The sequence below is a fragment of the Neomonachus schauinslandi genome, chromosome X (genome assembly GCF_002201575.2).
Source record: "Neomonachus schauinslandi chromosome X, ASM220157v2, whole genome shotgun sequence".
NCBI classification, from domain to species: domain Eukaryota; kingdom Metazoa; phylum Chordata; class Mammalia; order Carnivora; family Phocidae; genus Neomonachus; species Neomonachus schauinslandi.
In genome coordinates this window covers 26,656,836-26,681,205 of record NC_058419.1, presented here as the reverse complement: position 1 = coordinate 26,681,205, position 24,370 = coordinate 26,656,836, and the positions used below count along the sequence as shown (strand labels likewise).

At 40.1% G+C, this 24,370-nt stretch overlaps 1 protein-coding gene and 1 non-coding gene across 3 annotated transcripts in view; both read left to right on the top strand.

The window, feature by feature from the left end:
• Positions 1-24,370, top strand: part of STAG2 (stromal antigen 2) — a 134,655-nt gene that overhangs the window by 277 nt on the left and 110,008 nt on the right. The gene's annotated exons all lie outside the window — the stretch shown is intronic.
• On the top strand, positions 23,140-23,212 carry TRNAK-CUU. Its single transcript has one exon. It is a non-coding gene; the product is annotated as a tRNA-Lys (tRNA).

Here is a 24,370-nt window from a genome sequence, read left to right as displayed (position 1 = left end):
AATGGCGGAGGCGAAGCTTCTAGAAGTTTGGAGGGGCACCCGGAGGGCGCGGGGCCCACTGTGAGGTGTGTATGGTTGAAACAGGGCGCGAGAGAGGAGTTGGGAGGGAAAGAGAATGGGCACTCTGTTGCCATTTAATTTCCTCTCTACTCCCTTTGCTCCCAACGGGGCCAGCCATGGAGCGGGTGGCTAAGTCAAGACGGGGAGAAGCCTCCCCGTCCCCGCGTAACCCCCAGCCCTTCTTTCTGCCTTCTCCCCCCAAGTGGCTACCTCAACACTACCAAGGAACTTCCAGCCCCCCTTCCTCCCTACCTCCTACTCCTAGAGTGGCTTTCTACTGCACGGACTCTTCTTTTCGACTACCCTCGCTGAAGATTCTCTCTTCCTTCCCTCGCCCAACTCTCCCTCGGGGCCTCCACGGAGACCCCCCCCCCCCATGGGTGGCCCAAAATGGAGAACGCGGAGCAGCGCAAGATGGAGGCTCCGCTTCTCTGTGTAGCATTAGATTTAGGTGCCTTTTCTCCGGCAGGCTCTTAAGCCTGGGAGAGCCCAAACTGGAGGTGGGGTGGAGTGCGAGCCGTAGTCGGGGGGAGGAAAGCCGGGGAGGCCGTGGCTGGGGTGGGGGAGAGCGCGGTATCGTGGTGAGGGGAAGGAAGAGAGCAAAATGGTGGTGCTGGGAACCTAGGGGGGAGGGGAGAAGCGGAGGCTCAGTTGTGTATATTTGGGCCTCGGACCGAGGGAGGCGAGGGAAAATCTACTCTGATCACACCCCTCCCTCGTGCCCCCTCCCTTCCCCTCTTTCCTTTCCTCCCTCCCTTCGCTCCCTCCCTCTCTTCCTCCCTTCCTAGAGAGGGAACAACATTCATGTGACGGGCCCCTCTGCTTCTCCCCCGCCCCATCATCTCCAGCGCGTGGTGGGGGAACTGCTTGGGAAAGCGATTGGCATCGATCTCTCCATCCCTTCTGAGGCCCGACTTCGGTCAGTTTTCTTCGGGCAACAATTTTATAAATAGGCTGGGGTCTGGTGGTGTTGGCCCCCGCGTGCAGACCTTGCCCCGAAGGGGGCCCTGCCTGCCTGGCATGGGAGGAGGGGGGAAGGGCGGGAGTGGAAGGCTGTTTGTTGGGGGGTTTTGGCGCCACTTTTGTTTTAGTTTTAGTGCTCCTTTTCGTTCCCACCCCCACCCGCACTGTCTTTCTCAAGGCACGAACTGAGCTGATCCTTGCCCCAGGTAGGCAGCTTCTGCTTTTTCCCTTCACACTTTTATTCTTGCTTGGGGTTGACTTTCTTTTTTCTTCTCTCGCGTACCCGGTGATCTGTGGACGGCGATTTTAGCACGAAAAGGGTCTGTTGGGCCATGGGAGAGAGAAGGTGTGGGAAACAGCATCAAGTAGTTCCGCAAAACTTTGAGCCCCGTTCCCATTTTCTTCTGGCCTACATTCGTAAACGTATTGTTGATTTCTGCCTTTTTTTTTTTTTTTTTGTCGCGAGAAGGTCTTGTTTTGCCTTTAGTTTTTTATAAACCGCTGTACTTTCGACATTTAGTTTCCGCTCTCCCTTCGTGTATATGTCATTTTATTTTTAATTCTGAACTGTAATGGGTTTTATCGTGAGATTTTTTCGTGCTGCAGTGTTCAGCTTTAATTTTTAATATTGCATTAGTAGTTTCATCCGGTTTGTGAGACTTTCTCCTCGGTGGCCTAGAAATGTTTTATATGTTGTTGCCTACCACCCCTCCCTTCCCCCTCCCTCCTCCTTTCGCTTGGATGTAGTTTCTTAATTGAGGGTCATGGTGTTTGATTAAATGGTTATTTACAGTTTACACGATCTATCTATTAGAAACTTTTGATCTGTGGGATTAGGTTTAAGTAAACGAAAAGCTTGTGTTGCTTTGAAATGGTTCCTTAAAATGCGCGGGCCGCCCCCCCCCCCCCCAGTAAAGCCCCATCTTCCCCTCGTACTGGAGTGTAAATTCCATACCCCTTTTCTCCCACGGACCGCCGTATTTCACGGCAGCCACACCCTGTATTTGTCTCTGTGGATTGGACTCATTATCAGCTTAATTTAGTGACTCTTAAACCACCATGATGGGACTTGCTTAAGCACGAAGCTTCTTTTCCTGTTTAGTCCTAGTGGTTAGTGTCGAAAGAGGAATAATCGAGGTTTCTTGATGAAACCTGGTGCGGTCCAACCTCTGCCTTTTTTCTGTTGTCTTTTTTCCTACTCCGGGCTGTTGGCGGTGTCAGCACCGCTGCTGGGGGCGGGGGTGGAGGGGAGAAAGAGTCGGGTTACCGAAGTGCGTCATTCCTGGCTCTAGCAGGGCCTGCTCGGGAGCTGCTGGTGTTTGTTACTGTCCTCGCAGCACTTTCCTGCCAACCTTCTCTCTCTGCGTATTGGTTAGGAGCAAGAGCAGGAGGCGGTCTTCTAATTCTGTAGCCTAGCGCGTTGCGTTTCAGGGTATATGTGAACTTATTAAAAAAAAAAACAACTGGCCCTGGAAAGTGGATACATTTCTGTTTAATGACATACAATACAGGTAGTTTAGACTTGCTTTCGTATATTTTCCAGTGAACGGTGGGGTTAATTTTGAACATTTTAAACCACTTCGGTTAAAATGCTTGGTTTTCTTTTTTATATTGATATCAATCTATAATTAGGGATCAGAAGGACCAGTTAAGGCATAAGTGTTCAGTGGTTTTTCAAGTGGTTGAATTGTAATTTTATGACACATTATGTTAAATAGTCTGTTTTTTTTTCGTTTTGAGCCGAGGTGCTATATGAATACAAGCTAATTGCAGATATTTAAGTTCATTTTCATCACATATTCCTTTTTATCCTTGTAGATATAATTTTAAATATGCCCTTTGGATCTTAAGAACTTTCTTAAAATTTCTTAAAGATGGCTATTTCTTTGTTTTTAACTGAATTCTTAAATTTTCCGCCTAACAAGTAGTTGTGTAGGGTGACAGTTACATTGCTCAATTCTTGACTTCTTGCTAGTCTTTGATACTTCCGTATCTTTGGATTTTTCTCAGTGTACTTTTTGAGCACAGTGTCTTCTTAATTCTTTTCTGAAGATGATAATTGGAGGAGGGAGTGGTGGGAGGTAGAGATGAAACAAAAGTGGCCTTGAGTTGATTGTAGCTGGATGATGACTACAGGAGAGCTCATTGTACTACTATTCTACTTTTTTGTGTGTACTTGAAAATTTCCATAATTAAGCAAAAAAATTTGAAGAAAAGATTTCAAATTGTCTTGGAATTTTGGTGTAATGACATAGGTTTGTATTTACATATCAATTATCTGCATGGAAAACTTGGCCTTGTATATAAGTACTCACACAATGCCTGATGTACAAACTTTCAAAAAATATTTAAATTGAACCAATATAGAATAAGCAATATAAGTTCTTACTAATTGGCTGAACTTTAAATGTTTGTAACTTGGTCTGAATGTGGTCAACTTCTAGTTTCTTTTTTTAAGCCTTTGAAAACAGGAAAATTCCATTCTCAAAGTTTGTAAATTTTGCTTGTCTATTTCATTAAGTTGGAGTTACAGTGAGTCAGTATGAGAGGGATTTACTATTAATAGGAGGGGCTTTGGCAGTTGCAGTAAGTGACAGTGGAAGGGATTCGGGTGCCCTAGGGCGCATTCCTGGTAGGAAGATAGAGGTAGGAGTTGAATTCAGTTTCAGTATTTGGTGTTTAATGAATGGGTAGAGAGGAGGATTGGAAAATAAATGTACTTATTAGCCATTCTTTCCCACTCTGAAATAACTAGCATTCTAAGGTATCAGACTGGCAGTGGGGGTGGGGTGGGTTCTTTTTTTTTTTTAACTGATATGAAAACGAATGTTTATGAGTTAAATCCCACCCCTTTAAGGATTTGGTGCTGTAGTTGAAAGTCGATATGTAAAATATTCTGATGTTTTCTATAAAGGACATTCTGACCATTACCCATCAGCAGTGAAAGTGCATTGCAATTGAAATCCTCAGTTTCCTTAATTAGTATATTTGTGAATTGCTCCTACACTCTTTGAAGGTAAGTGCCTTATTTTCTGCAGTTTTGTGTTGTCCAGTGTCAGGCTTTTTACCCCTATGATATGTATTTTTGAATACATGTCAAAGTTCTAAAGGGAGTCCAAAATAATGGATATTTAATTTTTACGTTGGGTAAAGTGTGTTCCCTCATCATTATTAAAGCAAAATTCCGCCTTAGTCTAGGAACAGATATTTCATAACTGCTAATATTAGTCAGTGTATTCATAGTCAACATTTAAGCTTTAGAAGAATGTTATGAGAAGACATTACATATTTTGAATTCTGCAAATAATCTTAAGTAGATGATGAGGATTGTGGCTTCAGATTTATTGTGGCAAGGTAACAGCTAAAATACTAAGCCAACAAATTATGAGTTTGGTAACTTTGAAGTCTGTTTAGTTAGGATTTTTTTTAAAGCCCAAACACTCCACATTTTAATGAAATTAAATCCTGCATTTCTTTTTCATTATTTTCTTTTTCAATCTTACCTTACTGACTGGTGGTTGTCTGAGGACCTATGTATTAAAATAGGTAGGGAGGGATGGGGAGCAGGCTCAGGCCCAAATAAATTATCTTTTGGGAATATAGTGTTAGATGTGAAAATATGCCTTGGACAGTTTAGTAGTGCTTAATATTCTGCATGTTTAACTGATGCCACCCACAGTCGTGTGTGGGAAGGGAGTAAACAGTGAATAGCATATTCTTTTTGGTTTTGGTTCTTTATAATAGATGGAAGACTCCAGTTTTTGATGCTGCAAGTTAACTTTTGAGTTTAAAATTTACATTGAATGGACACAATGATTTGTTCATTGTATCTTAGCAGGATAAGGTTCATATCTCTTTAATGTGGTGACATTGGTGCCTCACATGTTGAGAAAAAACAACCTAGTCTTGTATTAGCACTTTGAAATTGCTATTAGTAGATTATTCAGATACTTGAAATGACAGTTATTGTACAGTGGAGCACTACTGTATACCTATTTTGGAAGTTGGGGAGCTTAGCAAAGGAAAGGGATAGTCTCAGTTACCTATGGGTATCCGTATATACTGAAATGTGATTAATCATTGGAGAATAAAGAAGAAACTTTAAAGATCAAGGCTATTTTAAAAGTTCTTTACATGTTCCTTTTGTAGTTTTCTACATTTGTTACATGTATAGGACTTGAATTTGTGGTTCAGTACTGTCGCTGTATAATATTTTCTCTATATCTCCGGCTATCATGAGCGGTGGTTATTGCATGTTCTTTCTGTTTGGCAAAGATAGTGTGAGAAAACAAAATTGTCAGTTAGATTTTTTTTTACATGTCCTGGGTTGCCTGCTTTGCATTTAATTGAACCAAATTTTATATTTCTTCAGTGTAAGTGGTGTTGCTTGTGGAGTCTTAATTTTTGAATATGTACATTAAAAAAAAAAAACTACATGTCTTTAGCAGCTGTGGTAATCTGCTACCTGAACTGTGTTCCTAATGTATGCTTGCTATAGTTCTATCTTTGATACTAACCAGAGAAAACAAGAAGTCTTTACATATGGTTAGTCAAGAGATTATTGAAATTGTTTTATACTCCCCATTCCTCCAAAGGAAGGAAGGGCGAATAATGTTAATGTTCTTTTTTATTTTTTAATTGAAAAATACATTACTAGGATTGATGAGACCAACTAGAGAGATTTCTGTAAGCTCTTGATAATCTAATGTACACTCAAAGGTAAAATTTCTATTTAACGACAGACTGTTGTTAGAAGGGGAAAAAAGTTAAGTCCTGTTTATACTTTTTGCATGCATAACATTGGTGTAATGGGATTTGACCTATAACTTGTTGAATCCTGAGATATTCTAAGAAACTTAATTTAGTTTGAGTTCCTTTTGAATGTCAATAACTGTTTTAACATTTATTGTTTAATCTTCTTAGCTACGTTGCAAGATAGGTGGTTATCATTTTACAGATGGGGAAATTGAGGATCTCAGGGAATAAATGACTTGTCACAGGATAGTAATTGATGGCCTGAATTCACACCCAAATTAATTTGGCCTCAAAGCCTTGGCACTTTTTTGTTGTTATTGTTAAAGTTCACCAGTTTCCCTTAAGTAAGTGGTTTAGGTCTTGGGTTATCTATCACCAGAAAGCATGTATCATTTTAATATTGCAAAATGAAGATTTTTTTTCACATGTAGTGCGAGGTAAATGCAGATTTTTACACTGGAGTTGCTGCCTAATGAAAGGTCTAAATTGTGTTTTACACTAAAAGATAGTTGAAATAAATCTGAGCTTTGGTTTTGTTTGCATGTGCTTTTTTTTTTTTTTTAAGATTTTATTTATTTGCGAGAGAGAGAATGAGAGAGAGCATGAGAGGGAGGAGGGTCAGAGGGAGAAACAGACTCCCTGATGAACAGGGAGCCCGATGTGGGACTCGATCCCGGAACTCCAGGATCATGACCTGAGTGAAAGGCAGTTGCTTAACCAACTGAGCCACGCAGGCGCCCGCGTGTGCTTATTATACAAAAGTTTGTGTAATAATATGTTGAATTGTATTCTTGATTTTTTGTTTTTTTGGGGGGGGTCATACTATGGTAGATAGAGTGGTTTCACTGAATTTTTTCCCTTATGTCATTTATGTTCTATACAGGCTAAGTGTGTCTGAGAATAGCTTGTTGTTTATTGAGTGGTTAGATTTGAAATAAAAATTTATTTTTATAAATAAAAATGACTGTTTTATAATTCACTGCTCTGATTGATTCTGTAAGGGGATTTTGTTGTTATTTAATGGTACCTTAAAAATAATTCTTTCTTTGTGTTAGTATCTATTTGCTTCTAATTTCTATTCTAGTTCATCTTTTCACTTTATTAAATTTTCTTGTTCTAATTTGTATAGGTAATAGTTAATATTGGTGTCCTGGATTATTATTAGGTTCATTAGTGATCAGTGACAGGAATCTTGGTCTCAGCTTTCTTTGCTTTTCCTCATTTTCCTTTATGCTTTTCATAAACTACAACTAGAACTTCTCTTATCTGAAGGACTGCTAGATGTTGGATAGCTGGCCTACAATAAATTAGTGGAGATGAGGTAAAACAATGTATAGTGCTTTTCATAGCCATGAGTCAAATTTATATATTTTATGTTAATTGTTCCCTTAAGCTTCATTCTGTGGGAAATAATTTTTCCAGTGATGCAGTCTTCTACCCCAGATTCTATCTTTGTTCAATATTGAGTCTTTTCATCCATATTTCTCCCTTTGTACTCCCAAGAATAGCAAGACCCTGGTGTTCTACAACAGAATTATGCCCCAAGGCATCCATTGTATATAATGAATTAGTTTCTCTTCTGTGTATCTGGAAAGATACTAGTTTTGTACCATTCTTGGGAGAATTCAGGAAATCGTCACTCAAATCATTTTGAGTTCTGTGGTTAACATTGTGGAACCCTGGATGAGAAAGGCTGCAGAATATTAAGGGTCTTGGTCTGGTGCTAAGCAGTTTTACTTTTCAGTTACTTTCCTGTCAGTAACCTTAATATAGCCTTATGTATGATAAAATGTGAATGCAATTGATAATATTGCTATCTCGGGATAAGTTGGTTAGTGTTGATTTCAAGCAGTTAGTGCTACTTAGTTTCAAAAAATTGAATGTGGGGGGGCACCTGGGTGGCTCAGTCGTTAAGCGTCTGCCTTCGGCTCAGGTCACGATCCCAGGGTCCTGGGATCGAGCCCCGCATCGGGCTCCCTGCTCGGCGGGAAGCCTGCTTCTCCCTCTCCCACTCCCCCTGCTTGTGTTCCCTCTCTCGCTGTGTCTCTCTCTGTCAAATAAATAAAAATAAAATCTTTAAAAAAAAAAATTGAATGTGGGAAGTTAAATGCATTATATGATTCAAAACTTTTTATAAAAAGTATTTGATGGTGACTAACATTAGCAACAGTTAACACTAACTGAACTCTTACTCTCTGTCAGACACTGTTAAAATGCTTTACATGTATTACCTCACTTAATCTTCATGACCCTATTACCCATTACCATATGATTTATTGCTCAAACCAGGATACTTTTGAGAATGAACGGGGGGACACTAACTGGATGGCATTCTGGGATAATAGTATCAACTAGGACTGTCCCAGAGAAACTAGGATTTATGACATCCCTGATTAATATCCCATTTTTCAGGAGGCATCCAAGGCATAGGGAAGCTGAGTACATTGCCTAATTAGTAAGTGGTAGGAGGGGATTCACAACTTCTACAATTTATTTGGACGTGAAAGTGATTTAAATGACTTTAAACAGCCATATTCTGAGAGTTTATTTTTACTTTTGGGGGAATTTCTCTTGGTGTGGGGTTGATTGTAAAAAACAAGAGACAGTGTTTTTTAAATTCTATTGAGTAGAATTTCCAGTTGGCTTATTTCAAGTTGACTATTGGACTTCTGAATGACTGTTGAAAAACAACTTCTGAGGTCCACTGAAATAAAAAAAAAGAAAAAGAAAAAGAAAAAAGCCAAGATAACTACTTTTACTATTTACATGTTTGTTTTTCTTATGTATTGTTATTCAGACTGCCTTTACTGTTTTCTTGGGAGGAAATGTTAATTGTACGCTCTTTCTTGGGGGTTCTTACGTGGAAAATTTCTTCTGAAAAGAAAACTGAAAGAGAAATAATTTTGTGACTAGGGAGAAGTGGTATTAGAAAGAAAAAGGTACAGTTTAGAGACTTATTTGAAGTTAAACTGATTCAGTAACATAATTTGAGATTTAAGTCTTGTAGAGATTGAAGTGTCATTTCTTTTATTTATTATTTTATTTAAAGATTTTTATTTGACAGTGCGAGCATGTGTGAGAGAGCACAAGCAGGGGGAGTGGCAGAGGCAGAGGGAGAAGCAGACTCCCCGCTGAGCAGGGGACGGAGTCGGGGGTGAGGGTGAGGGGGGATGGGGGCTTGATCCCAGGACCCTGAGATCATGACCTGAGCTGAAGGTAGACGCTTAACCAACTGAGCCACCCCAGGAGCCCCTGAAGTGTCATTTCATAAAGTTAATACTTCTCCCTTATTTTTGGGTGACTTTTGTAGTTGCCTTCTGTTCCCACCTGTTTATATTTGTGGTACATCCTACCCCCCAAAAATGATTACTGTAGGGTTAATTCAAACATTTGGAGAAATGATTTCAGCATAATCTCAGATTAATACTATACTGTAAGATTTTTTTTTAGTGGGGGTGAGTGTTAGCTGATCTTTTTAAGAAAAATTACTATTTTTTTAAGGTTTTATTAGAGAGAAAGAGTGGCAGAGGGCAAGGGAGAAGCAGGCTCCCCGAGTTCACTTAGTGGAGCCAGACATGGGGCTCCTGAACTCAGGGCTTGGTCCCAGGACCCCGGGATCAAGACCTGAGCCGAAGGCAGACACTTAACTGACTGAGCCACCCAGGTGCTCCGGTAGAGAGCTGATCTTAAGAGGACTAAGTTTTTTCATACTTGGCTATTTTTTGGCCATTTTAATATTTCGTTGAGGAATTTGTGTGTTTTTTATCCCCTAGCTAGTTCACTTTTGGAGGTTTTGTTGGTGTCAATATTTTATAAACAACTGCAAGGTTATTAAGTAGGTCTATTTAATTTTGTAAGTCTTTTCTTTAGTTTATTAAATCCATCATGAAATTGGAAGTGGGGGGATTGCATTTTTGACCAGATTTGTGGGCCACATAGTCACTGGTAGACAAAAGGTTATTTTTGTGGATTTGGTTTATTATATGAAATTAATACAGCTGGTATGTATGTATATATTTATTTATTTAAAAGATTTATTTGTTATTTTTATAGAGAGAGAGCCCAGGGCTAGGGGGAGAGGGGGAGAGAGAAACTCAAGCAGACTCCCTGATGAGCGGGAAACCGGATGCGGGATTCTATCCCACGACCATGAGATCATGACCTGAGCTGAAACCAGGAGTCCAACATTCAACTGACTGTGCCACCCAGGTGCCCCTACAGTTGCTATTTTAAAAAGCTATTGCTTGTTTTTAACCTAGGGCTCATGGATAAGGTAGAGGTGTGAGAACCCTATCAAATTATGTACAAAATGTATGTGTTTCTTCAGATTCTCAGAAGGGTTCATTGTTGTTATTGGCTGGTACTTAAAGTGCCTGCAGAGACAGGATATACAGTGGTCAACTAGATTACATAGTCCCTGTCCTTAGGTAATATTGTCAGTTGGGCTTTATCACCCCAAAGGGGTTAAAAACAACACTTTTAAAAAACACTACATACTGGGATTACTATATATTAAAGAATGTTAGGCTAAAACCAGTAGCCATCAATGCAGTTGTTTTTGATATGGTGTCCTTAATTTGAGATTAGTGACAAGTATTTTTTTTTAAGATTTTTTTTTTTGGTAAAGATTTTATTTATTTATTTGACAGAGAGAGACACAGCGAGAGAGGGAACACAAGCAGGGGGAGTGGGAGAGGGAGAAGCAGGGTCCCCGCAGAGCAGGGAGCCCGATGTGGGACTCGATCCCAGGACCCTGGGATCATGACCTGAGCCGAAGGCAGTCGCTTAACCGACTGAGCCACCCAGGCATCTGTTTTTTAAGATTTTATTTTTAAGTAATCTTTACACCCAATGTGGGGCTTGAACTCACAATCCCGAGATTAAGAGTCACATGCTCTACTGACTGAGCCAGCCAGGTGCCCCTGGTGACAGGTATTTTTAAGGACTACTATGAAAAGCTTTGGGGGAAAAATAACAATTGAGGACTGTAAGTGTAGCCTTGGAATGCTTCAGTCTTTCGTTGTTAATAAGCAAAATTAAAAGAGCCCATGATCATCCCCTGTAAGTAGTTACTGTTATCCAGAAATTGAGATCTTCTAAATGATGTTATGGTTTTGTGTAAAAGCGAAAGAGGCAATCGGCAATCTTTTTTTTTAAGATTTTATTTATTTGTGAGGGAGAGAGAGAGTGCATGCACAAGCAGGGGGAGCAGCAGGCAGAGGGAGAAGCAGGCTCCCTAAGGAGCAGGGAGCCTGACTCGGGAGCCTTGTACCTAATTTGCAAACTTTGTGGCAACTAGAATGTTACTACAAAGAACATGGTTAATATCCTCTTTAAAAAGGCCTTTTTTGGGCGCCTGGGTGGCTCAGTTGGTTAAGCGACTGCCTTCGGCTCAGGTCATGATCCTGGAGTCCCGGGATCGAGTCCCGCATCAGGCTCCCTGCTCGGCAGGGAGTCTGCTTCTCCCTCTGACCCTCCTCCCTCTCATGCTCTCTGTCTCTCATTCTCTCTGTCTCAAATAAATAAATAAAATCTTAAAAAAAAAAAGGCCTTTTTTGTGGTTTAAAGAAATAATATTAAAGATAGTTAGGAACATGAACCTTTGAGAATTTCCCTTTTACACTAAAGAAATAGAGAAAATGTAGGAAATATTAGCAAAGCCGTAATATTTTTCCTTTGGGATATATCCCTCCCTGTTTCCACTACTCATTCAGGCCAAAAGGCATTCCTCAGACTATTCCTGGCAGGAGAATTGAGGAAGTGGTGGTAGCCATGGTTGGCAGGGAAGCTGAAGCATGAAGGTATGTTTTTGAAAAGCAAATTTGTCAATGACAAATGGATTTTTCCAGCTCTGTGTATATGTACTTTTTTGAGTTTTGATTAAATATCAATGCATAAAGTGCTACTATTCATTGAGGAATATTCAGTAGTTGCATTCATATTTGGGTGTTCTAAATTTACTTGAAAAATTTCAGAAGGATTATTTGGACAATATGGGATTATATTAGGAGAGATTCTTTACTGGGAAATTATTTCCTAAACTTTTGAAGTTAGACTGAAACAGGTATCCAGGTTGTTGCATAAAAATAGCAAATCTAACATGAAGGGTAATTATTCGTGTGTGTGTATGAATATATAGTGTTTAAATGTACAATATTGGTGAATATCCACATTTATCTCTTTTAAGTAGATTGTTAACTTCTTCAGACTAGGAATTGTGTTTTTTTTTTTTTTAAAGATTTTATTTATTTGAGAGAGAGAATGAGAGACAGAGAGCACGAGAGGGAAGAGGGCAGAGGGAGAAGCAGACCCCCTGCTGAGCAGGGAGCCCGATGCGGGACTCGATCCCGGGACTCCAGGATCATGACCTGAGCCGAAGGCAGTCGCTTAACCAACTGAGCCACCCAGGCGCCCTAGGAATTGTGTTTTTATCTAATTTTGAATTCTTGTGTCATGTGGTATGTTACACAGATTCTCAAATGATAATTGAATTAAAACCTTAGGTTTTCTAGAAATCTAATCCTGCATTATAATTACATTATTAATGTTTATATTAAAGAGCTGTGTGTTGGAAGAGAAGTGGTTAATGAATTTCCTCTAGTTGTTTTTGCAGTGATGATAAACTTTAAAGTTTGTATCTCTAGGATATCATTTACAGCATCTACTAGATGGCAAGTTGTAGTACGTTCTCCTAACACTGACTTTTTTATTTCTTAAACCCTGTGATGTAGTTCGTGGTATTTTCATTTACTGAGGTTCCAGAATGGTTAAGTGACTTGCCTAAGTTCATTCAGCTAGTAAGTGGCAGAGCCTACTTTTGAATCCAATTTTGCCCAATTCTAGCATACTTCTTTACATGGTGATACACTGCCTCCCAGTGGGGTGATTTATAGATTTCTTAGTGATAACTTTTTTTGGGAAAGAGAATAAAAGGAGATAGTAATTGGGACACCTGGCTGGCTCAGATGGTGGAACATGCGACTTGATCTCAGGGTCACGCGTTCAAGCCCCACATTGGGTGTAGAGCTTACTTTAAAAAAAAAAAAAAGGAGAGGGGCGTCTGGCTGGCTCAGTTGGTGGAGCATACAGCTCTTGATCTTGAGGTCGTGAGTTCTAGCTCCATGTTGGGCATGGAGCGCACTTAAATAAATAAAAATTTTTAAAAAGCAGACAATAATCCAAAATTTTTGGGACTGAGGAGGAAGTTAAACTTCTCAAAGTAGTCAGAGGACTTTTGGAAATTAAGTAGGAGAAAGGCTTTTTTTTTCCTGCTCTGAGAATTAAAAGCACATTTTAAAAAATTTATTTTTATTGTTTTAAAGATTTTATTTATTTGAGAGAGACAGAGAGAGCATGAGCGGGGGTAGGAGCAGAGGGACAAGCAGACTCCACACTGAGTACAGAGCCTGACGAGGGGCTTGATCTCATGACCCTGAGATCATGACCTGAGCTGAAATCAAGAGTCAGACGCTTAACCAACTGAGCCACCCTAAATTTATTTTTTAATTCCAGCTTAATTAACATTCAGTGTGACATTAGTTTCAGGTGAATAGTATAGTGATTCAGCAATTCTGTACATTACCCAGTGCTCACCACAATAAATGTACTCTTAATCCCCTTCACCTTTTTCACCCACCTCCCCTCTGGTAACCATCTGTTTGTTCTCTATATTTAAAAGTAGGTTTTTTTGTTTGTCTCTTTTTTTTCTTCATTTGTTTTAGTTCTTAAATTTCATATATGAGTGAAATCATGGTATTTGTCTTTTTCTGACTGACTTCACTTAGCATTATACTGTCTAGATCAATCCATGTTGTTGCAAATGGCAAGATTTCATTTTTTATGACTAATATATATACACCACATCTTTTTTTTTTTTTAAAGATTTTATTTTCTAAGTTATCTCTACACCCAACTTGGAGCTCAGACTTACAACCCCAAGATCAAGAGTCACATGCTCCACTGACTGAACCAGCCAGGCGCCCCTCCACCACATCTTTATCTGTTCATCTATCAATGGACAGTTAGGTGCTTCCTTATCTTGGCTATTGGAACTGATCCTGCAACAAACATAGGGGTGCATACATCTTTTCCAACTAGTGTTTTTGTATTCTTTGGGTAAATACCCAGTAGTAGAATTACTGGATCATGTGGCAGTTCTTTTTTTTTTTTGTTGTTATGTTAATCCCCATACATTACATCATTAGTTTTAGATGTAGTGTTCCGTGATTCATTGTTTGTGCATAACACCCAGTGCTCCATGCAGAACGTGCCCTCCTAAATACCCGTCACCAGGCTAACCCATCCTCCCACCCCCCTCCCCTCTAGAACCCTCAGTTTGTTTTTCAGAGTCCATCATCTCTCATAGTTCGTCTCCCCCTCGGATTTTCCCCCCTTCATTCCTCCCCTCCTGCTATCTTCTTCTTCTTCTTCTTCTTTTTTTTTTCCTTAACATATATTGCATTATTTGTTTCAGAGGTACAGATCTGAGATTCAACAGTCTTGCACAATTCACAGCGCTTACCAGAGCACATACCCTCGCCAGTGCCTATCACCCAGTCACCCCATCCCTCCCAGCCCCCCACTCCAGCAACCCTCAGTTTGTTTCCTGAGATAAAGAATTCCTCATATCAGTGAGGTCATCATATGGCAATTCTATTTTTAGTGTTTTGAGGAACCTCCATACTATTTTCCACAGTGGGTGCACCAGTTTGCATTCCTACCAACAGCCATCAAGGATTCCTTTTTCTCCACATCCCTGCTAACACTTGTTGTTTCTTGTGTGTGTGTGTTAAAGATTTTATTTATTTGAGAGAGAACGAGAATGAGCGGGGGAAAGAGGAAGAAGCAACTCTCTGCTGAGCAGGGAGCCTGATGCAGGGCTCGATCCCAGGACCCCAAGATACGACATGAGCTGAAGGCAGAAGCTTAACCGACTGAGCCACCCAGGCACCCCTCTAATGTGTTTTTTTTTAAGTAAACTCTACTCCCCCAATGTGGGGCTTGAACTCATGACCCCTAAGATCAAGAGTTGCATGCTCTACCAACTGAGTCAGACAGGCGCCCCATTTCTTGTGTTTTTGATTTTCTTAAGATTTTATTTGAGAGAGAGTGCGCGAGTGCATGTGTGAGCACACCCGCATGAGCAGAGGGAGGGGCAGAAGGAGAAGCGGACTCTGCTAAGCAGGGAGCCTGATGTGGAGGCTCAATCCCAGGACCCTGAGATCATGACCTGAGCTGAGGGCAGATGCTTAACTGACTGAGCCACCCGGGCGCCCCTCTTTTTTTTTTTTTAAGATTTATTTGAGAGAGAGCGTGAGTGGGGGTGAGGGACAGAGGGAGAGAGAATTTCAAGCAGACTTCCTGCTGAGCATGGAGACCCACTTGTGGGGCTTGATCCCACAACCCTGAGATCATGACCTGAGCCAAAATCAAGAGTCAGACACTTAACCAACTGAGCCACCCAGGCCCCCAGAAAGATTTATTTTCTACCAGTAGCTGATAGAGGATAAATCATTCTCAGTCTGAAGTTAATATGTGATGTGTCATATTTTGTAGTAAGCATCAAGTAACACCTAGAAGAGGATTGGATGGGGGGAAGATGATAAAATTTGTTATAGTCTACCTGCCTTAATCCTCAGTAATACTGACATCTGAATTAAGTTTTAGTAATTAGGGACGCCTGGGTGGCTTGGTCAGTTGAGCGTCTGCCTTCGGCTCAGGTCATGATCCCAGGGTCCTGGGATCGAGTCCCATATTGGGCTCCTTGCTCGGCGGGGAGCCTGTTTCTCCCTCTGTCTGCCACTCCCCCTGCTTGTGTGCTCGCGCGCTCTCTCTCGACAAATAAATCTTTTAAAAAAATTTAGTAATTAAACTTGTTATAAACTATGAAATAAAATGTTATCCAAAGCATTGTTGGCATATATCTCACTACTAGTGTTCCTACTAAAGGACAATAACACTAATAGGAAAATCTGTTCAGGTAAATTGGTCTAAGTCCAGGCAACATGTCAATTTGTGTTTTTTGTTTTTTTGTTTTTTGTTTTTTTCATTTTCTCCTGTCTCCGTTTTCTGCTGCTTTTCCACTTCCAGTATCTTTTACGATTTCTAAAATTCTCCATGGGAAGTAGAAACGTTTTGATGGTGATTTCCTTTTTAAAAAAAATTTTATGCTATTACTACTAACACTAGATAACCAAATGCTAGGCACTGAAATAGAAGTGATTTCAAAAAGTAACCCATTTAATCCTCCCAACAGCCCTGTGAAGTGGGTACTATTATTATTTCCTGTTTATAGTTGAGGAAACAGAGGTGCGAGCAAAAATGTACAGTTGTCCAAGGATACTTACCTAGGAAGTGGTGGAGATTTGATGTGAACCCAGGCAGTCTGGCTATAGAGTCCATGTTCTTAACGCTGCATATAGCACCATACTGCTGATCAGTTGACAATAATGTGAATGGTTTCCTTATCTTGGCAGTATATTATTTTAAGTAACTGTATTTAATTGTAGAGTGAGGGGGTCAGCAGAGGATTGGGCACATTTCTGATTCTCAGGTTTCCAGGGTGTAAAATAGGTATAATCCCATCTGCTTTATGTTATTATTTTTTTAAAGATTTTACCTAATAGAGAGTGAGAGAGAGAGAGAGAGAGGGAGCAGGGCGTGGGGCAGGGGGAGAGGGAGAGGCAGACTCCCCGCTGAGCGAGCTTGGGACTCCGGGATCATGACTCAAGTTGAAGGCAGATGCTTAACCGACTGAGCCACCCAGGCACCCCTATCTGCTTTATGTTATTATGGGGATTATATAACAGTACTTTTTCTGAGTGTTTTCTGTGTGCTGGACAATATATTGAGGGTTTTGCCGGCATGAGAGGTGCCCAGATAACTGTAATATTCCCATTTTTTGAGTACATCCCATTGGTCAGATACTTTTTTTTTTTTTTTAAAGATTTATTTATTTATTTGAGAGAGCGAGAGTGAGAGAGAGTACATGAGAGGGGGGAGGGTCAGAGGGAGAAGCAGGCTCCTCGCTGAGCAGGGAGCCCGATGCGGGACTCGATCCCGGCACTCCAGGATCATGACCTGAGCCGAAGGCAGTCGCTTAACCAACTGAGCCACCCAGGCGCCCCCCATTGGTCAGATACTTGACGAAATATACTACCTTCTTATATTTTGTAGGGGATGTTTTATACTCAGTTTACAGATTGGAAAACCGAGGCCTAAAGAAATTAGGTAATTTGCCCAAATGATTTGCTTCCTACCTCAGGGCATTTGTATTTGCTGGTCCCTCTGCCTGGCTTGGTTCCTCATTTATTCAGGACATTTTTTCAAGTAGCCTTTCAGTGAAGCATTCCTTGGTCATGTTATATAAAATAATATCCTTTGCCTCCAGCATTCACTTTCCTCCTTAACTCTGGTATTGTGAGACTCACTAGACTTTATTTGTAAGCTGATCCTGAATTAAACTGATTGACTCTTTTTATAAAGATGTTATTTATGTTATTTGTCAGAGAGAGAACAAGCAGGGGGAGCAGCAGGCAGGGGGAGAAGCAGGCTCCCCGCTGAGCAAGGAGCCTGATGCAGGACTCCATCCCAGGACCCCTGAGATCATGACCTGAGCTGAAGGCAGACGCAACGACTGAGCCACCCAGGTGGCTCAAACTGATTTACTTTTTTTTTTTTTAAAGATTTTATTTATTTGACAGAGAGCGGCACAGTGAGAGAGGGAACACAAGCAGGGGGCGTGGGAGAGGGAGAAGCGGGCTTCCCACTGAGCAGGGAGCCCGATGCGGGGCTCGATTCCCGGACCCTGGGATCATGACCTGAGCCGAAGGCAGACACTTAACGACTGAGCCACCGAGGCTCCCCAAACTGATTTACTCTTAATGTACCAAGATGGGCATTCCCTGTAATAGAGAACTGCTGTGGTATGTGCTTGGGCCTGTTTTGGGGTGGAGTAGAGAGATCGCGAAGTCTTGTCTTACAGTTTTTAGAAGCCTTTTCTCATGAACTGCCTTCAATTCCAGGAGGAGCATGTGCACTCAGCTCAGTTTCTAGGTTCTGTGAAGCCTTTTATCTCTTAGTAGAGGTGTGCCTTCCAGCTTCTTACTGTCTTCACTTTCAATCCCCTCATTTTGCCTAAAGAGTTGTTCATTGAGCTTTTATAGTGTGTTTGTAATGAGCCTAGTGTGGAGCTAGATGTGAAGTAGGGAGTAGGCTTCAGACAGGAGGATTCCTAGTTTTGCCGCTTAAAGTTAGTAGGAAATAACATACATATAACATACGTATATACAGATGTACATATGTGTGTGTTTAAAAAACCTGCCATGTATTGAAACATTTAATAATGATGTTTTAGTTAATATTTTGATAGCACGTAAGTCATTATTTTATGATGCCCTGGAATGCATACCTCTTTCTTTGTTTCTACTTCTTGAAAAATTTCTTGCAATGATTTATGTAGTTAGAACACAGTAGTGATAATATGGTACTATGCTCTTGCATTTAAATGGTGGCTGATTTTGGAGAGAGGGAGACGACTTAGATTTTAGATAACTTCACCCTTAAGCTGATGTTGTGCAACCGGAGTTCAATAGATAGAAGAGCAGGAGATATATGTTAGGGATTTCTATGCATAGAGTACATTGGCTTTTAGAGGGGAGAACTTATAAAAAGGATCAGAGGGTCAGGGGTGAAAACTCATTGTTGGACAGGAGGAAGAAGTAGGACCATTGATAGAGAGTGGTCAGGGAGATAGATAATCTAGGAAAATGTAGAATAAAATCCGTAAGTGTCTACATTTGAAAAGAATCCAGATAGCATGTTCTCTCCTTTGGGAGATGCCTTTAAATTGTATACAATATAAAAACTAGTTCCAATTATGTCAAGTTGAAATTATCTTTAAAGCTGATAATAACCAATGATTATCCTTATGTAGATTGTTTTCTTTGTGGCATCTCTTGGGAGTTGGGTTCTTCTTGCACACTGGGTCCCAAGTTACCAAGAATAAGACTAAGCTGGGAAGTGGTCTAGGACAAGGAAGGGCATACCTGGCTTACTACTTTCTAAAAAGTCAACTAAAAATTCATTGGAATTATTTTGTATGAAACATTCAGAGAACCGATTGTACTTAAATCTGTGAGTGGTATTAGTACACTGCAGTTTGATGTCTTCTGCACAGCAGCTTATGATAATTATGATTGGATTTTGCTGGAGTCTATTTTGAAAAGGAAAACCTTTTTTCTTCCCTCTGTACTTCTTTGTGAAATAAAGTGTGTAGGTAACCACTTCAGTTTTCTTCAAGTTATGTGGAAAAGCTATCTTGGGTAGAAATAATACCAGACATGAGTATCTTGTAAAATCTTCTCACTTTTCTGCTTCTTAGGATAATATTACAAAGAGAAATTACTGTTACTGATCTGGATAACTACCCATAATTCTAATGCTTTCTTCATTCCAAAAATATTTTTAAAATTTTGGTAAACGTAAAATTTACCATTTTAAGTGTATGGTTCACTGACATTATTCATTGTTGTGCAAACATTACCACCATCCATCTCCAGCATTGTTTCGTCATTCCATAATGAAACTCTGTACCCATTAAACAACTTCCTATCTCCCCTCTGCCCTCAAACAGTCCCTGATAAGCCAGTGTTCTCCTTTGTGTCTATGTATTTGACTATTCTAGGTACCTCATAAAAGAGGAAGCATAGAATATATGTCCTTTTGTGACTGACTTATTTCACTTGGCTTAACGTTTTCAAGGTTCATCTATTTTGTAGGATGTGCCAGAATTTCCTTCCCTTTTAAGGCTGAATAATATTCTGTTGTATGTATATAACATATTTTGTTTATTCATCCATGATGGACATTTGGGTTGCTTCCACCTTTTGGCTATTGTGAAGAATGCTGCTATGAGTATGGGTGTACTAATATCTTTTTGAGTCCCTACTTTAAATTCTTTTGTGTATATACCCAGAAGTACAATTGCTCCACAAATATTTGAGTGTCTAGTATGTGGCAGGCACTGTACTAAGCCCCGGAGATAAAGCAGTGAGCCTGTCCCCTGCCCTCAAAGAATTTAATTTACTGGGAATAAAAGATATTAAATAAACAGTTACCATTAAGTATGTTAAATGTTACAAAAGGGCAAGTACAGAGTGCCACGTGTATGTTTTATATGGTTGTAATGTATATATTGTTAATGAGAAGAATACAAAACAGCAAATGCTTTTCCATATTCTAGTATAATCCCCTGCAGCACCCCACTCCCTGTGCCACTGCATGGAAATCTTTGCTTTTTTTCACATTTAAAAAGTTAATGCCTGGAATTTATTTTTGACTACGATATGAGGTAGGGCTATTCTGATACTCTGATTGATAAGAAATATATATATTTGGTCTTTGACCCCATTCCTGGCACAAAGCTCCTAAAACCCTTGGAATTTCCTAAGTGTTGAGAGAGATTAAGGTGTCTTTTATTATGTTAACGAGGTTACTTTTGGAAAGCACTTGAGGATGGGGCTGGTTGGTTGCCAGTGGTGCCAACCCTGTGTGGAATGGGAAGAGGGGCTGGAGATGAAATCTAGTCACCAGTGGCCAATGATTTAATCCATCATGCCTCTGTAATGAGGCCTCCGTAAAGACACAAAAGAACAGGGTTCCTAGAGCTTTCATGTTGGTGAACAGCACCTGGAGATTTGGGGAGTGGTGAGCTCCGAGTGGGCAGGGAAACCTCGTGTCCTTTCTCTGTACCTTGCTTTATGTGTCTCTTCCATCTAGCTCTTCTGGGAATTATATCCTTTTATAATAAACTGGTGATCTAGTAAGTAAAAGGTTTCTCTGAGTTCTGTGAGCTGCTCTAGCAAATTAATTGAACCTGAGGAGAGGGTCTTAGGAACCTCTGATTTATAGCCAGTTAGTTAGAAGTCCAGGTGACAACCTGAACTTGGAACTGTCCTCCGAAGTCCAGGGAGGCAGTCATGGGAATCTCCAATCTGTAGCCCATTGTCAGAAGCACAGGTAACCTGGGTTTGCAACTGGTGGCAGAAGGTGGTGTGAGGGCAGTCTTCTAGGACTGAGCCCTTAACCTGTGGAATCTGATGCTATCTCTAGGTAGATAGTGTCAGAATTGAGTTGAATTGTAGGACACCCAGCTGATGACTGGAGGATTACTTGGTGCTCTTTGGGAAGAAAAACACATTGGAATTGGTTCTCAGAGCCAGTTTATCTATACATACTTTTGTCTTTTTTTTTTAAAATGGAGTTATAGTTGACATACAATATTACGTTTATTTTAGGTGTACAACATAATGAACTTTTGCCTTTTTTTGTGCCATGCCATGACCTACCTAATAATTTTCTTGTTGTACATTTGTGTGTCTCTTCCCCCTCTGTTTTAGATTGGAGGCACTGCTTCTATGAGTAGTTTTGTGGGGTTTTTTTCCTAATTATGTCCAGCAGTGGGATAATGCTGTCAATCAGTATGAACTTTTTAAAGCTCTAAGTAACTGAAGATTTATTGTTTTCCAATAGGGTTGTACCCACCTAACAGTGCCACCGTAGCTGTGATGTATGGTAACTACATTATCCCTGCTTTGGAGATGTTATTTTAAGCAGTTTTGCCAGTGATATCTCGGATGCCTTTAATTTGCGTTTCTTTATTAGCTAGAAGGAACATATCCTCTTATTTTTGAACAAGATATTTTGAATGTGACCAACACTTAAGTTTAACCTGAGGGCCTTTTAATTATGAGTATATAATAGTTTTCTGGTTAATTACTGGTAGTGATTATTTTTAGTATTAAGTAGATGATGTATCTAATTATTTTAAATTGGATCTGTGCATTATTTTGTAATGTCTGTTCACTTTGTGTTTTTAGTTCATTTCAATATACAAGTAGCAGTTACTTAGGAAACCTGCAATAATCTATCCATCCTCTTGTCTAGCCCAGTAGTGCTAAGTTGCATTCAGTGGACAGTTTGTAGAAGAGCTGTGTTTGAAGTGTTTTGTAAACAGAGTGTGAGAACCAGGGGGAAAAGCCCAGATTTTTTTCTTACTGCAGTGTAACCTTTTTAGCAATGAAACCTACAGTGAAATTAAATTTTTTTTAGTTCAGCCTGTTTCTTGATAGTAATGCTTATTTTTAGTCATGAGCAGGGTAGATAAAGTAAAATTGGCTGTTAGACATTCTTTTTAAAAAATTGCATGATTAAAGAAATAATTACATGATTGCATTTATGGTTATGTCAGTTGGTAGTCCATAGACTACTTCCAGGAAGAAAGTCCATAGATTCCCTATTGAGATTTTGTCAGTGCCAAGGCATTGTGAAACCAATGGAAAAAGATACCCCTTTTTTTTTTTTTTGAAGATTTATTTATTTGACAGAGAAAGACACATCGAGAGAGGGAACACAAGCAGGGGGAGGGGGAGAGGGAGAGGGAGAAGCAGGCCTCCCGCTGAGAAGGAAGCCGGATGAGGGTCCCCAGGATCATGACCTGAGCTGAAGGCAGACGCTTAATGACTGAGCCACCCAGGCGCCCCTCAAAGATATCCTTCTTTCTTTAGGATATCTGAGAATGTTCTTGACTATCTAACTTTCGAGTAATTAAAAATGCACTGGCAACTTTAAAAAAAAGATTTTATTTATTTATTTATTTAGAGAGTACGAGTGGGAGGAGGGATAAAAGAGGGAAAGGGAGAGAGAATCGGAGGCAGACTCTGCGCTAAGGGCAGAGAGCCTGACACGGGCTCGATCCCAGGACCGCTGGGATTGTGACCTGAGCCGAAGGCAGATGCTTAACTGACTGAGCCACCCAGGTGCCCCAACTTTTTTTTTTTTTTTAAAGTAAGCTCTACGCCCAGTGTGGGGCTTGAACTCACAACCCCTGAGATCAAGAGTTGCATGCTCTACGGACTGAGCCAGCCAGGTGTCTCTGCACTAGCAACTTTGTAGTTAACAGTTTTCAGGTCTGGGGAGAGAAGTTGGGGCAAATGGAAATATAGAATAGTTAATTTTCAAACATTCTGTAGATTGATTTACTTTAGTTAGGAACATAAATTGTATTTATAGCTTTAGTTAAAATGATCATACATGTACATGTTACATTATGTTTAAATGTAGTGAATGCTCTCCTCTCAACACAATCACCTTGTTTTATTTTCATGGTAGCTTTTACCACTGCTTGGTATTTTCTTTCTTTGTGGTCTCTTTCCCCTACTAGAATGTAAGCACCATGGGAGTGGGGACTTTGTGGTTTAATGCCGTAACCTTGGTGGCTGTGACAGTGCCTGGTGCGTAGGAGGTCCTCAAATATTTGTTGAATGAATGACTTATTTAGTAATTTATCTGGATACTTGGGGTGCCTGGCTGGCTCAGTTGGTAGAGCATGAGACTCTTGATCTCAGGGTCGTGAGTTTGAGCCCCACATTGGGCGTGGAGCCTACTTTAAAAAATGATAGTAATTTATCTGGATGCTGATGAATTATTTAGAAATAAATTCAGTTTTAGTTGTGAATGTAACTAAACTTAATGAACTTTTAGAAATCACTCATGGTTTTTTGCTTTTTGTTTAAATCGTTTTGAGAGGTGGAAAAAGTTTTGTTTTGTTTTTTAAAGATTTTATTTATTTATTTGATAGAGAGAGATACAGTGAGAGAGGGAACACAAGCAAGGGGAGTGGGAGAGGGAGAAGCAGGCTCCCCGCGGAGCAGGGAGCCCGACGCGGAGCTCAGTCCCAGGACCCTGGGATCATGACCTGAGCCGAAGGCAGATGCTTAACGACTGAGCCACCCAGGCGCCCGTAGAAGTGGAAAAAGTTTTGAGATCTGCGGGGCTTGTCAGTATTACTATAGAATACAAGAAATTAGCGGTAAGGCTAAAAAAGATGCTAGTCTCCAAAGTCCATTAAATAAATCTTGTGCTATATGTAACTGTCTGAGCTAATTATCTGAGTTATGACTATTAGCATATTTTTTCCTGATCATTTTTATCTTCACAAGTTAAGACAAACTTTACTCTTAAGCATCTGATTTGGTGTATTTCCAAACATAGTTTCTTTTGCAAGTTGCAGAAAAAAAATCTGAAGCAGGTGAGAAAAGAGTAGTTAGAAACTATATTGCTTTTTTGCCACCATCTTGTAGGAGGATTGGGGCAGGGGAAGTATGTTTGCTTGCACTGTATTTTCCAGTGTCGAACATATTACCTAATACTAAATTCCAGATGTGCTGCTCATTATGTGTGTTAATCAAGTATAACAGTAGTGATGATTCCACCATAATTTTAGTGCATTGTAGAGTTTACATAACACTTTCACTTTGTCCTCATAATAATCCTTTAGGGGGATGGAGGTCTTGTGGTATTTAGGCAGTTTTACAAAGGAGGAGTTAGCCTTTCAGAGGTGCCAAACATGGCTCAAGGTCACACAATTAAATTTGGTAAAATAAACTCTAGAACATGCATCTTTGTTTCCTGGTTCTGTGTTTCTTAGAACTGAAGACTTTTAGATAAGGAAGAAGCTTTAATGACTCTTAATCTCACATATATAAATTATGAAATAATTTAACATTACAAAGCTAAATGTGCCAGGATTGCA